General features: G+C 39.2%; 1 pseudogene; it reads left to right on the top strand.

Annotated features, from left to right (window-relative positions):
* Positions 1 to 9,090, top strand: part of LOC101412873 (transcription initiation factor TFIID subunit 3 pseudogene) — a 30,702-nt pseudogene extending 21,612 nt beyond the window's left edge.
* The last annotated feature ends 6,013 nt before the right edge of the window (positions 9,091 to 15,103 follow it).

Genomic DNA, 15,103 nt, shown 5'->3' with positions numbered 1-15,103 from the left:
CCTTAACATGTACCATACAATGAGGAACAAGAAACCACCGTCTCCTTTCACTGACTTCTTTCTGAGCCATTTATTTCCATGCCAAACCACACACATTTTTATTAAAGCAGTCATGTCAAGTATCCCAGCATGCTTTATGCTGGCTAATACTCCAACATGCTACACGCTACAATTTGGATGAACCTTGAAGAAATCACCCTGAGTGAAATAAGCCAGATACAAAATGACAAATATTATATGATCCCACTTGCAAGAAATATTTATATTATGCAAAATCATGCAGCCATAAATTAAAATCCAGGTTACAAGGGTCAAAGATGAGGATGGGGATGGGGAGTTAATGCTTAAGTAGCACAGAGGTTCTCTGTAGGGTGATGGAAAAGATATGATAGTAGATGGTGGTGATGGTAAAACAACATTGTAAATGTAGTTAACACTACTGGGTTGTATATGTGAAAGTGGCTGAAATGGGAAACTTTATGTTACCAGAATAATTTTTTTATATCCATAGAACTGTAAAACACAGAGTGAAGTCTAATGTAAACTATGGATTATAGTTAATAATATAATTTATAATAATCAATATTATTTTAACAATAGTACCACACTATTACAAAATGTTAATAATAGGAAAAACTTTTTTTCTGTAAAATTACAAATGCCCTAATAAAAAAAAAATGAGTAAAGGATTTGAACAGACATTCAAATAACTAATAAGCACATGAAAATATAAGTAAATCATTAGTCATTAGGGAAATATAAGTTTAAACCATAATGAGATACCACTTTTTTTTTTTTTTTAAAGATTTATTTATTTATTTAATTTCCCCCCCTCCCCTGGTTGTCTGTTCTTGGTGTCTATTTGCTGCGTCTTGTTTCTTTGTCCGCTTCTGTTGTCAGTCAGCGGCACGGGAAGTGTGGGCGACGCCATTCCTGGGCAGGCTGCACTTTCTTTCGCGCTGGGCGGCTTTCCTCAAGGGCGCACTCCTTGAGCGTGGGGCTCCCCCATGCAGAGGACACCCTTGCGTGGCAGGGCACTCCTTGCGCGCATCAGCACTGCGTATGGCCAGCTCCACACGGGTCAAGGAGGCCCGGGGTTTGAACCGCGGACCTCCCATATGGTAGACGGACGCCCTAACCACTGGGCCAAAGTCTGTTTCCCGAGATACCACTTAACACATATTAGGATGGCTAGATTTTTTTAAGAAGACATAATTACAAGTGCTCATGAAATGTGAAGAAATTGGAATCTGCCTATATTACTATGAGATTGTGAAATGGTGTGGTTGCCTTGGAAAATAGTTTTTCTCTTTCTCAAAAAAATTTAACATAGAGTACCATTTTACCCAGTAATTTCATTCACAGGTGTATAATTGTGATTGTTAGGCTGTGGTGTCAACTCGGCCAAGGAATTGTACCCAGTTGTTTGGTCAAGCAAGCACTGGGCTAACTGTAATACAAGGGCATTTATGGACTTTAATCACCATTGACTTTACTGCAGTGGTAAATCATAGATAGCTGGTTATAATTGCATCAGTCAGGGAGATTGCCATCAGCAATGAGTGACACTTCACCCAATCAGTTGAATCCCTTAAAAGGGGAAGTGATTCCAGAATTGAGAGAGAATTTCTCAGCTCGTCTTTGGACAGCCAACCTCTCCCAGAACTCGTCAAGAACCTTCATTGGACTTTCATTGCAGCCCCTGGTTGTAGCCTGCCTGTGGAACCTGGACTTGTGCATCCCCGTGGCTGTGTGAGAGACTCTTATATAATTGCATACTACTGACAGATGTCTCTTGTTGATTCTGTTTCCCTAGAGAACCCTGACGAATAAAATAACCAAGACAATTGAAAATATTTATCCACATAAAAACTTGTTCACCAAGGTATATAGCAATATTATTTGTAATAGCCAAGAAGGAAACTATTCAAATCAACTGATGAATGAATAAATAGAATATTGTACAAGCATACCTCAGAGGTATTATGGGTTCTGTTTAGACCATAGCAATAAAGTGAACATCACAATAAATTGAGTCAGATGAATATTTTGGTTTTGGAGTGCATATAAAAGTTATGTTTATACTATACTGTTGACTCTTAAATGTGCAATAGCATTATGTCTTTAAAAAAAATACTTTAGGGAAGCGGACTTGGCCCAGTGGTTAGAGCATCCGTCTACCACATGGGAGCTCGACGGTTCAAACCCCGGGCCTCCTGACCTGTGTGGAGCTGGCCCACATGCAGTGCTGATGCGCACAAGGAGTGCCGTGCCACGCAGAGGTATCCCCCGCGTAGGGGAGCCCCATGTGCAAGGAGTGCGCCCCATAAGGAGAACCACCCAGCACGAAAGAGAAAGTGCAGCCTGCCTAAGAATGGCACCACTCACATGGAGAGCTGACACAACAAGATGATGTAACAAAAAAAAAAAACACAGATTCCCGTGCCGCTGACAACAACAGAAGCAGACAAAGAAGAAGATGCAGCAAATAGACAAAGAGGACAAACAACTGGGGTGGGGGGGGAGGGGAGAGAAATAAATAAATAAATAAAATCTAAAAAAAAATACTTTAAATAAAGATACTTTATGGCTAAGAAATGCTAACCATTGTGTGACCTTTCAGTGAGTCATAATTTTTTGATGGTAGATGGTCTTGCCTCGATGATAATGGGTGGTGACTGTTCAGGGTGGTGGTTACTAAAGGTTAGGGTAATTGTGGCGATTTTTTAAAATAAATTTGCCATATTGATTGATTCTTTCGCAAAAGATTTCTCTAGCATGTGATGCTGTTTGATAGCATTTTACCCACAGTAGAACTTCTTTCAAAATTGGAGTCAGTGCTCTCAAACCCTGCCACCACTTTATCAACCAAGTTTATGTAATATTCTAAATCCTTTGTTGTGATTTCAACAGTGTTTACAGTATTTTCACAAAGAGTAGCTTCTATTCTTTGTGAAAGGAACCACTTTCTTTGCCAACCCATAAGAAGCAACTCCTCGTCCATTAAAGTGTCCTTATGAGATTACAGCAACTCAGTCATATCTTCAGGTTCCACTTCTACTTTCAGAACTCTTGATTTTTCCACATCTGCCATTTACTTCCTCCACAGAAGTTTGAACAAAGTCGTACATGAGAGTTTGAATCAACTTCTTCCAAACTCTTGTTAATGTTGATACATTGACCTCCTCCCCCAAATCATGAATATTCTTAATGGCATGTACAATGAGGAATCCTTTCCAGAAGATTTTCATTTGACTCTGCCAAGCAAATTAGTAACCCTACAATGGTCTCTGAGTGTTCAGAGAACAGTCACACATCTCTCACTTTAAATAAAAAGCTAGAAATGGTTAGGCTTAGTAAGAAAGGCATACTGAAAACCAATATAGACTGAAAACTAAGCCTCTTGTGCCAAACATTTAGCCAAATTGTAAAAGCACAGGAAAAGTTTTTGAAGTAAAAGTGCTACTACAGTGAACTTGTGAGTGATGAAAAAGTAAAATAGCTTTATTGCTGATAAGGAGAAAGTTTTAGTGGTCTTGATCAAACTGGCCACAACATTCCTTTCAGCCTAATCCTACTCCAGAGCAAGAACCTAACTCTCTTGAATTCTATAAAGGCTGAGAGAGGTGAGGAAGGTGCAGAAGAAAAGTTTGATGTTAGCAGAGGTTAGTTCATGAGGTTTAAGGAAAGAAGTCATCTCCCTAACAAAAGTGCAAGGTGAAGCATTGATTGTTGGTGTAGAAACTACAAAGAAGATCTAAGATAATTGATGAAGGTGGCTACACTAAATAATAGATTTTCAATGTAGATGAATCAGCTTTATATTGGCAGATTCCATCTTGGAATTTCATAGCTAGAGAGGATCTGTCCATGTCTGATTTCAAATCATCAAAGGACAAAGCATCAAAGAACTCACTTATTTGGGGCTAATGCAGCTAGTGACTTTAAGTTGAAGCCAGTGTTTATTGACCATTCTGAACATCGTAGGCCCCTTAAGAATTGCATTAAATATACTCTGCCTGTACTCTCTATACAGAACAACAAAGCCTGGATGAGAACACCTCTGTTTACAACATGGTCTATCGAATATTTTAAGTCTATTTTTGAGACCTATTGCTTGGAAAAAAAGATTTCTTTAAAAAAATATGACTGCTCATTGACCTCATCACCCAGAGTTCTGATGGAGATGTAGAATGAGATTAATGTTGTTTTCATGCCTGCTAACACAACATCCATTCTGCAGTCCATGGGTGAAGAAGTCATGTCAACTTTCAAATCTTATTTAAGAAAAATAATTTGTAAGGCAATAGCTGCCATAGACAGTGATTCCTCTGATGGATTGGGGCAGAGCCAAAGGTCCCTTAACTGAATTTAATGTACTCAAAGGGCCTTATACACAAAATCTTTGACTTAAAGTCTACTTTGTCTGATATTAGTGTAACCATTACAGATGTCTTCTTGTTACTGTTGGCATGGAATTGCTTTTCTCATCTTTTCACTTCAACCTATTTGTATATTTGAATCTAAAGTGAGTTTCTTATAGAACAGCACATAGCTGGATCATGTTTTTTTATTTTTTACCAATCTTTGCCTTTTGTTGATCAGTTTAGTCCATTTACATTTATAGTAATTCCTGATATGGCAGGCCTTACTTCTGTCATTTTGCTATTTTTTCTTGTTTGTATTATATTTTTTGTCCCTCATTTCCTCTATTACTGCCTTCATCTGTGTTTTCACTTTTTGTAGTGTAACATTTTGGTTCCCTTTTTGTTTATACATTTTTTGTTTATACATTTTCTATATTTTTCTTAATGATTACTGTGCAGATTACCATTAACATCTGTGACAGTTTGAAGTTCTGTGAATCCCAGAGATTGCATTAAATTCAGTTAAGGGACCTTTTAATTAGATCACTTTTAATTAGATCCTTTTAGGAGTTTTGATTGGACCACATCAGTGAAGTGTGACCCAGGTTAGGTCTCTGTCCTCTTCCTGGAGTCTTATATGAACTGAGAACTGAAAGCACACATACACAGAGACAAAGATAGTTGCCATTTTTAACCTGCCATGTGAGAAAGGACTGCAGGATTACCCGCAGTCACAGAAAGACAAAGAAGCCTGAGAGAGAGGCCTTGGAGGCCAAAGGCCGTTCAGCACTAGGCCCATAGCACAGCTCCAAGCTGAAGAGATGAGCCCTTCCTTGTGCTTAATTGGCCACAGTTGAGCTCAGGAATAAGTGACCTGGAGGAAAAGGCAGAGACCAAGACAGAGAGCTGTCATTTTGCCTTGCCAGCAGCTGAACTTTTGGTAAAACAGCATATCTGATGATGACTTTATTTGGACATTTTCACAGCTTCAGAACTGTAATATTTTCCCCTAATAAAATTCTTATTTATAAAATCCAACCCATTTCTGGTATATTGCATATATAAAAACCTAGCTTGAATTGATAACAACTTAGCTTCAATAGAATATGAAAACTCTGCTCCTATACATCTCTGTCCCCCTGACTTTATGTTGTAACAGGTGTTACAAACCAAAGTACAGTAATACTGGCTTTTATATACACCTATGTCATTACCTTTAACAGAGTGCTTTATTTATTCATAAGGCTTGGGGTTGGTGTCTAATGATAAAAAATAAAAAAATAAAAAAAAGCCAAAGAACAAGGATTACCAGCAGCCAGCCCCAGAACACCATAGTCTTTGGAGAAGACGAATTGTCTTGCTGATACTTCAGTTTTAGACTTCTCCAAGCCTCAAAACCATGAGCCAATAAATTCTTATTGCTAAGCCAACCTATTGTATGGTTTTTGTTTTAGCACCCAAGAAATAAAAATATCAGATATAGAGTTCTTGGTTGACAGCTTTTTCTTTCAGCACTCCCTTCTGACCTCTATGGTTTCTGATGAGAAATCAGCTAAAGTTTATTGTGGATCCCTTGTACTCAATCAGATGATGCTCCCTCACTGCTTTCAAGATTCTTTCTATAGCCAGAGAGATACCAGAGCAAGTCCAAGATGGCGACTTTCAGGTTGACAGGCTCCATGTCGCTGAGGCTTTGAGGGGGTTGTCAGGAGGCAGGGGAAGGGGAGAAACATGGCGATCTCTCCACTGCATGGGCCATTTAAGATGAATTGAGACCTCTGCTAAGGTTAGGTGAGAGAAGTAGCACCAAGGGCTGCAGTGGAGTCAGCAGAGTGGGACATGCGAGAGTTCCTCCAGGTCGTTGTTGAGGGTTTCAGTGGCGCAGACCTGCCAGGCGCTGGGCTGAGACTGGGTGCAACTTAGCACCTGCCACCTCCTTACAGCCGTGCTACAACACTATCTGCAGCAGTTTGGGACAGGGCTGACACCAGTCCTCTGAGCTCTATGGTTGAATAAACACAATTTGTATGATGTTAGTGAAGCTTTTCAACTTAAGTGGGCTAACCTTCATGAGCTAGAAGACTCTTTTCACAATACTGAGGCTGTCACTTTACCACATCAAATACTTTCATTTCCTGTTAGCAAGAACAATGTTCTTCAGTTTTCTCAACCTGGAAGTAAAGATGCAGAGAAAAGAAAAGGGTACATTCCTGATTAAATGCCATCCATTGCGTCTTCTCAAAAAGAGGAAGAAGAACAGGTGCCCACTGAGGGGGGTACATCAACAGAAGCCATGCAAGTTCCCTTGGAAGAAAATGATAACTGGAGGAGGAGGAAATTATTAATGATGAGAATTTCTCAGGAAAGAGACCACTGGATAGTCCTGAAGCTGAAGAAATGCCGGCCATGAAATGACTGCACAAAAGGGGGACACTATTGATAGCATTATTGGAAGCTCAAGAACAACTCAGTTCAATAAGCACTCAAAAGATTCCACCAATGCTTTCTCCTGTCCATGTACAGGAAAATACAGACCTAGCACCTCCATCACCAGAGCCACCAATGTTGGCTCGAGTTGCAAAATCACAAATGTGTACTGCAAAATCATTAGAAACATAGTCATTTACATCTAAATAAAGACTAAAACTAGTTCTCCAGGACAGAAGACTAAATCACTAGCAATGGTCAGAAATCCTATTTGTCACCTAAAACAACATCCAAAGGAAAGAAATCACCAAAAGCCATGAGAGTCCCAAGGACATGACTCATATTTCCCAAGCTGCTGTCAGACCTGAAACACCAGATAGAACTCCTTCAGCTACAATAAATGAGGAAATTAATAAAGAAACTGTACAGGTTTTTTAAAAATACAAACACCACCCCCCTCATGCTGGGAAACTGAACAATGAGAATCAACCAAAAAGAGCTGTTGTAATAGATAAAACCATTGATGATTCTATTAATGCTGTGATTGCACAAGCTTGTGCTGAATGAGAGCCAGATATTTTGCATTTTCTTTTGGATGAGAATCAGATGACATTTTTATGAGCCTCAAGAGAATTTCAGGTTCAGAGTGTACTACTCCAAAAGCTTCTACTTATTAAACAATTTCACTAAGTCGGGATCCACTCCTCTGTGTCTTTCAGGAGGAACTTCAAGTTCTGATAATTTGTGGACAATGGATGCCTCAGTTGATGAGGTTGTAAGAAAAGCAAAATTGGATGCACCTTCAAATATGTTTCCCAAATTTTCTTACTTCTCTTCCCCTTCGGTTTCTTCTCTCACTCCCAAACCTCTTCACAAGGTATATGAGGAGAAAACCAAACTGCCTTCATCAGCAGAAGTAAAGAAGAAGTTAAAAAAAAAGAGTTGAAGACTAAAATGAAAAAGAAAAAAACCAGAAAAATAAGGAGAGGGAAAAACACAAAAGCAAGGAAAAAAGCAAAGAGAAGGATAAATTTAAAGAGAAAGAAAAGACAAGCATCAAGGAAACAAAGTATCCATGCACGAATTCCTTAAAGATGAAGATTCAGATCTATATAGTTTAAAATAAAAGAATTTGAAGATGTTTATCCAAAAGTGATGTTGAAAGATGGAATGGTAAGAAAGACGAAAGAGAAGCATAAAGGGAAAAAAATAGAGAAAAAGGCATGAAAGATAAAGATGAGGGAAAAAGAAAAAGCAAAAGATTAAGATTAAGAAGATAAGATGGGAAGCAGATGTAGCTCAAGTGGTTGAGCAACTGCTTCCTATGTACAAGGTCCCAGGTTCAATCTCTGGTACCTTCTAAAAAACAAAACAAACAAATGTAAAAACCTACTCTCATTGGAGAGCAGATGTAGCTCAATGGCTGAGGGTCTGCTTCCTGTGCATGAGGTGGATTCAATCCCCGCTACCTCCTAGAAAGAAAAAAAAAGATGAACGCTCTATCAGCATCTCCAAAAGAAATGGCCTTGCCCTGTTTCAGCCCTGCCGCAGCTGTAAGGATCCCTTCTATGCTACCTTCTCTGTCACCAATGCTTCCTGAAAAGTTGTTTAAATAAAAAGAAAAAACTAAGATGAGAGACAGAAGGAAAAAAAAGATGAAAAAAGAGAAGACGGAAAAGGAGAAGAAAGAGAAGTAAAGAAAAAAAACAGAAAAGAGAGAAAAAGAAAAGGAAAAACACAAGCATGAAAAAAATAAAAATGGAGCCAGTAGTTCCAGCCCCAAGTCCACTGATTCCCAGATTGACTATCAGAGTTGGTCCTGGCCCAGACAAGATTGTCATCAGCAAAGTTGTTTCAGCCCTGAGGCTAAGCCGGCTCCTTTGAACAGACCTCAAACCCCCCTAACGGCCATGAACCCATCCTTGCCCCCTGCATCTGCCCCCGGCCCAGCCCTTGCCGCTCCTGGCCGGGTCTACCTACCCTCCTCCCTTCACCTTCCCCAGCCCTCTTGGCAGCAGGGAGTTCCAAAGCCCCCATCCAAAGTGTGGTGACTGAGACGGTCAGCCCTTATGCAATCAGAAGCAAGTGGGGCAATTAGATCTGGACCTGTCCCCAAAGTAACAAACCTGACGATGGAAGCCCACTGACTGGTTATGATGACTGTGATGACTGGTACCCCTGGCCCTGCATTGGAATAATGGCTGCACCACCAGAAGAAATGCAATGGGTCTGTCCTAAGTGTGCCAACAAGAAGAAAGATAAAAAGCACAAAAAGAGGAAGCACTGGGCCCATTGAGGGCTCCAGGTGACCTGAGCAGGCATCATTCCTGATGCCTCTGGATGGGACTTGGTGCAATTCTGCCGTCACATCTACCACCAAATTCTTCAGATAACGAACCTTGGAAGATTGAGGACAAGAATATGCCATCCCCTCTGGATATCCCCCTTCCGAAACATACTGGCCCCTGTGGGCTCAAGGTAGTGTGATTAAAGAGAAACTCAAGTGGGGCCACAGCAGAAGGACAGACACATTCGTTTTTTCTCTTATCAGTGACAAGTGTTAATAAAAGCAAAACCAACAACAATAAAAACCCAGACATCTCCCATTCTGATTTCCTTTATTGTCTCCAGGGTCTTTTCATTAAGGTACTAGATGAGAAGATAATCTGTAAACTGCTTGGACCATAATTTAAGGATGGTATCATTAGCTTGTACATAGGGTTCCCTCTACAGTAAGAGAATCATAGTAATACAAAAGAAGACTCCAGCTGGGGTATTGTTAAATATTTTGTGATAAGAATATATGAAGTTTTACCCCCACCCACGTTTTTAGTATTAACAGGTAAAATGTTCATGTTTTTGTGAAATACCTTAATTTTTTTAAAGAAATTATTTCTATCATGTTCTATTTTCTTTGGTACAAATTATTTTTGTTTACTGTAACATATTTTATATCTTTATGGCATTCGAATTTTGCCCTTCTTGAAACTGCTGGAGTCTCTCCTTATTGCTTGTATATTTCATCAACTTGTATAAAAATTCTTCATACTAAAAGATTTCTGCTTAATGTAAATACAAATATTTATGCAGTTGTTATTTTAAAATTTTTTATTGTGCTTAATCTCTGAAATCTTCTGTGATTTAAGCCATCTGTATTGACTGCTGTACATAAAGCAATGAAGTCTGGAAAAAAAGAGAGCCATAGTTCAAAGTAATTTACTTGCAGTTGCACCTGTGCAGGGCCCCAAACACAGTGCAAAAAGGACCCTAGCAGTTGGAATGAAAACCAGGTAATTTAAATGTATAGTTTATGATTTGAAGCTTTTTAATTTTTTTTAATTTTTAAAGAAGCTTTAGATTACATAAATGCTATATCAAAAATGTAGGGGGAAGCAGACTTGGCCCAATGGATAGGGCACCCGCCTACCACATGGGAGGTCCACGGTTCAAACCCCGGGCCTCCTTGACCCCTGTGGAGCTGGCCCATGTGAAGCACTGATGCGTGCAAGGAGTGCCCTGCCACGCAGGGGTATCCCCCGCATAGGGGAGCCCCATGCAAAAGGAGTGCGCCCCATAAAGAGAGCCGCCTAGCGCAAAAGAACATTCAGCCTGCCCAGGAATGGTGCCACACACACGGAGAGCTGACACAGCAAGATGACACAACAAAAATAAACACAGATTCCTGATGCCACCGGTAAGGATAGAAGCAGTCACAGAAGAACACACAACGAATGGACACAGAGAGCACACAACTGGGGTGGGGGAAGGGGAGAGAAATAAATAAAATTAATCTTTAAAAAAATATATAGGGAATTCACATATGCCCCGCTCCCTCTCCCTCCCACACTTCATCACATTAACAGCATCCTTTATTAGTGTGGTACATTTGTTGCAATTGATGAACACATATTGAAGCATTGTTACTAACTGTGGACTATAGTTTACATTATAGTTTACACTCTGTCCCGCAAAATTTTGTAGGTTATGACAAAATAGATAATGGCCTGTATCTGTCATTGCAATGTCATGCAGGACAACTTCAATATCCTAAAAATGCCTCCATATTAGAGTTATTCTTCCCTCTCTCTCCCCTCAGAACTGCTGGTGGCCACTGCCTTCATATCAATGATAAAAGTTCTTCCATTGCTGGAATAATGATGTCTAAAGAAGATGAAGAATATCTACTTTAGTCCATTGTTCATTCCCCAATCTTGAGGATTTGGGGATGGTGATGCCCACTCTGCTTATAATTGAGAGTGAGCTTAGATCTCATGAAACAGATGGATGGAACTACCTTGCTTGCAGTTGCAGATACTCTCTGTTCCTTGGAATGGGTGTTGCCCATCATCGTCTCTTTGTTAGTTGTCCTGGGCGAGTCCAGTGAACTGGAGAGTAGATGTTGCAACTCTGCTGAGATTCAGGGTTCAACTAGGACATAGACAGACCAAAGATTTACATCTCTGGGACATACATTTAACAAGTATAGTGCTCATTATAGGTTCAAAAAGAAGGGGCAGAAGAGCCACGTGTAGGGGAACCACAATTAAGTCCAATTCTGTCACATGGGGAGCATAAATTCCAAAGTAGGACCTGCTGGCAGGATACCAAACTCATGAGCTGTCTGCCCCACTGATAGCAGCTGGATGCCTCTAGAGCCCTCAGGAGCCCTGCTATTTGAGGCACTGTTTACTGTAGTAGTCAATGAGATCCTGTTGGAATGTGCATAAGCATAACCTCTGGAATGACCTCCCAGCTCATTTGAAATCTCTTAGTCATAAAAATTCATTTGTATTTATCATTTCCCCCTTTTGATGAAATTATTTTTCCAGATGTGTTCTAGTTGGCAATTGGAAGTAATTCCTTGGTGCCAGGGAGGCTTGTCTCTGGGAGTCATGTCCCATGCCAGGGGGAAGTTAGCACATTTATACGCTGATTTTGGCTTAGAGAGAGGCCACACTTCAGCAACAATGAGGCTCTCAGGAGGTAATTCTTAGGCAATGTATAATGCTAGGCTAAGTTTCAGTTTCACAAGAAAAGGTTCATAAGTACAATCATCAATAGCAAGAGCCTAGCATAATGGTCTGTTGAGTTGTCTTGTTTGTTACCTATTTTGTCTCTGTAAATTTCTTTTCCTTACTTTTATTAAAAGGATTCTGTGAAAGTAAAAAATATATATTGTAGCATTTTGTGTTTATATTGTTTTATTCCTGCAAAGCTGTTCATTTATATTGTGGTTTAAGACTAAAATGAAGTATATTATGAATTTTTTTAAAGAAAACTCATCAAATTTCAGGTATCACAGAGCTATATTATGTTACTATGTTTCCCACTATTTATTATATGCCACAGATGTCTGAGAAGTAAACCACACATTTTATTTTTAATGCAAAGCATCAAACTTAATTTAATTAGCATATTTAAATAAATATGCTAAATATTTTGGAATAAATATGAACTCTTATTTGATTTTGACATAATCCCAATTTGGGCCAGTGTGATGAATATCTTGAAAGCCAGAATATGGGCTTTGAACCTAATATATATCTATTAATAGAAATTGTGATTTTTTTAAAAAGCCAAGTAAATTGATATTCATGTATGAATTAGTCATATTTTAAAACATATTCTGTGGTTAGAGAAATGAGGTTTTCTGCCATGAATGTTAAATTGCAAATCAGTAAAAATGGACTAGACTTTCTAGGAATGCAGTATTACCTTGCCCTTCTTGTTCTGGAGGCCAAACTTTTTTTTATCCCTGTAACGAAACTCTCTATTATATATATATATAAATGTTGAGATGTAGGGGGTTTTTTGTTTTATTAATTTGAGATCATTCTAAATACTTTATACAACTTTTTCACATGTACATGTATAGCCATTAGTGCTCTTTGGAAAGGGATGAGAGTGGGGAAAGTACGGAAAGACTCTTTCCTTGGACTTGGCACTTGACAATTTGATTATAATGTGTTTTGATGAGGTTTTCTTTGTTTTGATCCTTCTCAGAGTGCATTGACCTTTTTGAATGTGTAGTTACATGTTTTTTGGCAAGTTTGGGATTTTCTGTCACTATTTCCTCAAATATTCTTTTTGCCCCTTTTTCTTTTCATTCTGGGATCCTTATTATGTGTATGTTGGATAGACATGATGGGTTCCACAGGTTTCTTAGGCTCTATTTATGTTACTTCATTTTTTAAAAAATTTCTGCCCCTTAATCTGTATAATTTTAATTAACCTATTTTCAACTTTGGTGATTTTTTTCTTCTGCCTACTCAAATTCATCTAGTGAATTACTGTACTTTTCGGCTCCAGAATTTGTAATTTCTATCTATTGATATTCTCTATTTCATATGTTGTTCTCTTGGTATCCTTTATCCTTTGTCCATGGTTTCCCTTAGTTCTCTGAGCATGTTTAAGACAGTTGATTTAAAGTATTTATTTAGGGAAGCAGACTTGGCCCAGTGGATAGGGCGTCTGTCTACCACATGGGAGATCCGTGCTTCAAACCCTGGGCCTCCTTAACCCATGTGGAGCTGGCCCATGTGCAGTGCTGATGCGCGCAAGGAGGGCCGTGCCACGCAGGGGTGCCCCCGCATAGGGAAGCCCCATGCTCAAGGAGTGTGTCCCGTAAAGAGAGCCGTCCAGGGCAAAAGAAAGTGCAGCCTGCCCAAGAATGGTGCCACACACGTGGAGAGCTGACACAGCAAGATGACACAACAAAAAAAAGAAACACAGATTCCCCTGCCACTGACAACAACAGAAGTGGACAAAAGAACACGCAGCAAATGGACACAGAGAACAGACAACTGGCATGGGGGCAGGAAGGGGAATGAAACAAATTTAAAAAATAATAATAAATCTTAAAAAAAATAAAGTGTTTAGTAATTTCAATTTCTATCTATGCTTCGTCAGAGTCAATTTGTGTTAATTTATTCTGAAAAAGTGTCATCCTTTCTTATTACTTTATATGCTTCAAAATATTCGTGAAAATGGGTACATTTTGAATGTTATAATGTGGTAACTCTTGAAATCATATTCTTTTCCCTCCTCAAGGTTTGTTTGTGTTGCTTGAAGTAGGCTGTAGTTGCTTATTTGTGACATTTCTAACCTATTTTTTAACTATAAAGATATTTGTGGATTATAAAAAAGTAACAAAAGCCCACATATATATTTTAGTTAACAGATGTCTCAAATCTGAATGACCAATCAATTATTTTCACTTAATAGTTTTTGATGCAAAACTGAATTTCAAGTAGTTGTGCTTGAGGTTATATCTTTAGAATCCACAAGCAAAATATTTGGAAATCTTATGCCCTTTTATGTCCAAAAATTGTAAAAACAAACAAACAAACAACAACAACAAAAAACCAGCACATATTATCTTCACTTATGGGGCCATTATTGAGAAGCACAGTATTTTTATACCCTTACTTAACTCTATTTTGGGTACATCATGACACAGATATTAATACTCACCATCAGCCTTTTTATTCAGCTGTCAGTAGAATAAAGGCTGCTTGGTATAGGGGAGAGGTAAACCCACAGAAGGTGAATAATACCTCTTCAAAGCACTCTTTTCATGGCCTCTGCCTGTATCTGGCTCTGTAGTAAATGTAATGGACAGGTATGTGGTGCTCTGTCACAGGCAAGGCTTCTCTGCAGAAGTACTGATTGAGCTTAGATCTCAAAGCAGCCAATTATCCAAGTGGAGAAGGAAGAGTGAACCAGAATCTTTGCAGTGGCCTGACCAATACTCCTCAAAACTGCCAAGTTCATCAAAAACAAAGTCTGAAAAACTATGACAGCCAAGAGGAGCCCAAAGAGACAGTACAAGTAAATGTAATGTGGTATCTTGCGTTTACACAGATCTTTCAGACATCTGAGATTCTGATGGAGCAGATCTCTCACTCAGGTCAAGGCACCTGAAAACGCCACGTGAAAACTACCTGCTACAACTGCCTCTCTTCTGGAGGCCAAGGATGACCTACTTTCAAATCATCCTTTGTTCAGTTTCCTAAGTGTGATTCAAGTGTCTTCTTACTAGCCAAACCAGGGACTGCATCTGCCCGAAGTCCATGGCTGATCCCTTGTAAGTGTCCGGAAGCTATGCCAGGAGCACCTGCTGGGGCAGAGGCCCCAGGAAAAAGGGCTCTAACCTATTTTTAAGTCCATATTCTTTGCCGTGTGTGGTATTTTAAGGATCTGTTCCTTAGATTGTGTTCAGCAAGAGTTTCAACAGAGATTTCCTTAAATGCCAGGAGCCAAAAAAAGATAGATTATTGATTGATGATTGATAGATAGCTAAATAGATG

This window comes from Dasypus novemcinctus, chromosome 8, assembly GCF_030445035.2.
Source record: "Dasypus novemcinctus isolate mDasNov1 chromosome 8, mDasNov1.1.hap2, whole genome shotgun sequence".
Classification (NCBI taxonomy): domain Eukaryota; kingdom Metazoa; phylum Chordata; class Mammalia; order Cingulata; family Dasypodidae; genus Dasypus; species Dasypus novemcinctus.
This window is presented reverse-complemented; position numbering and strand designations above follow the sequence as displayed.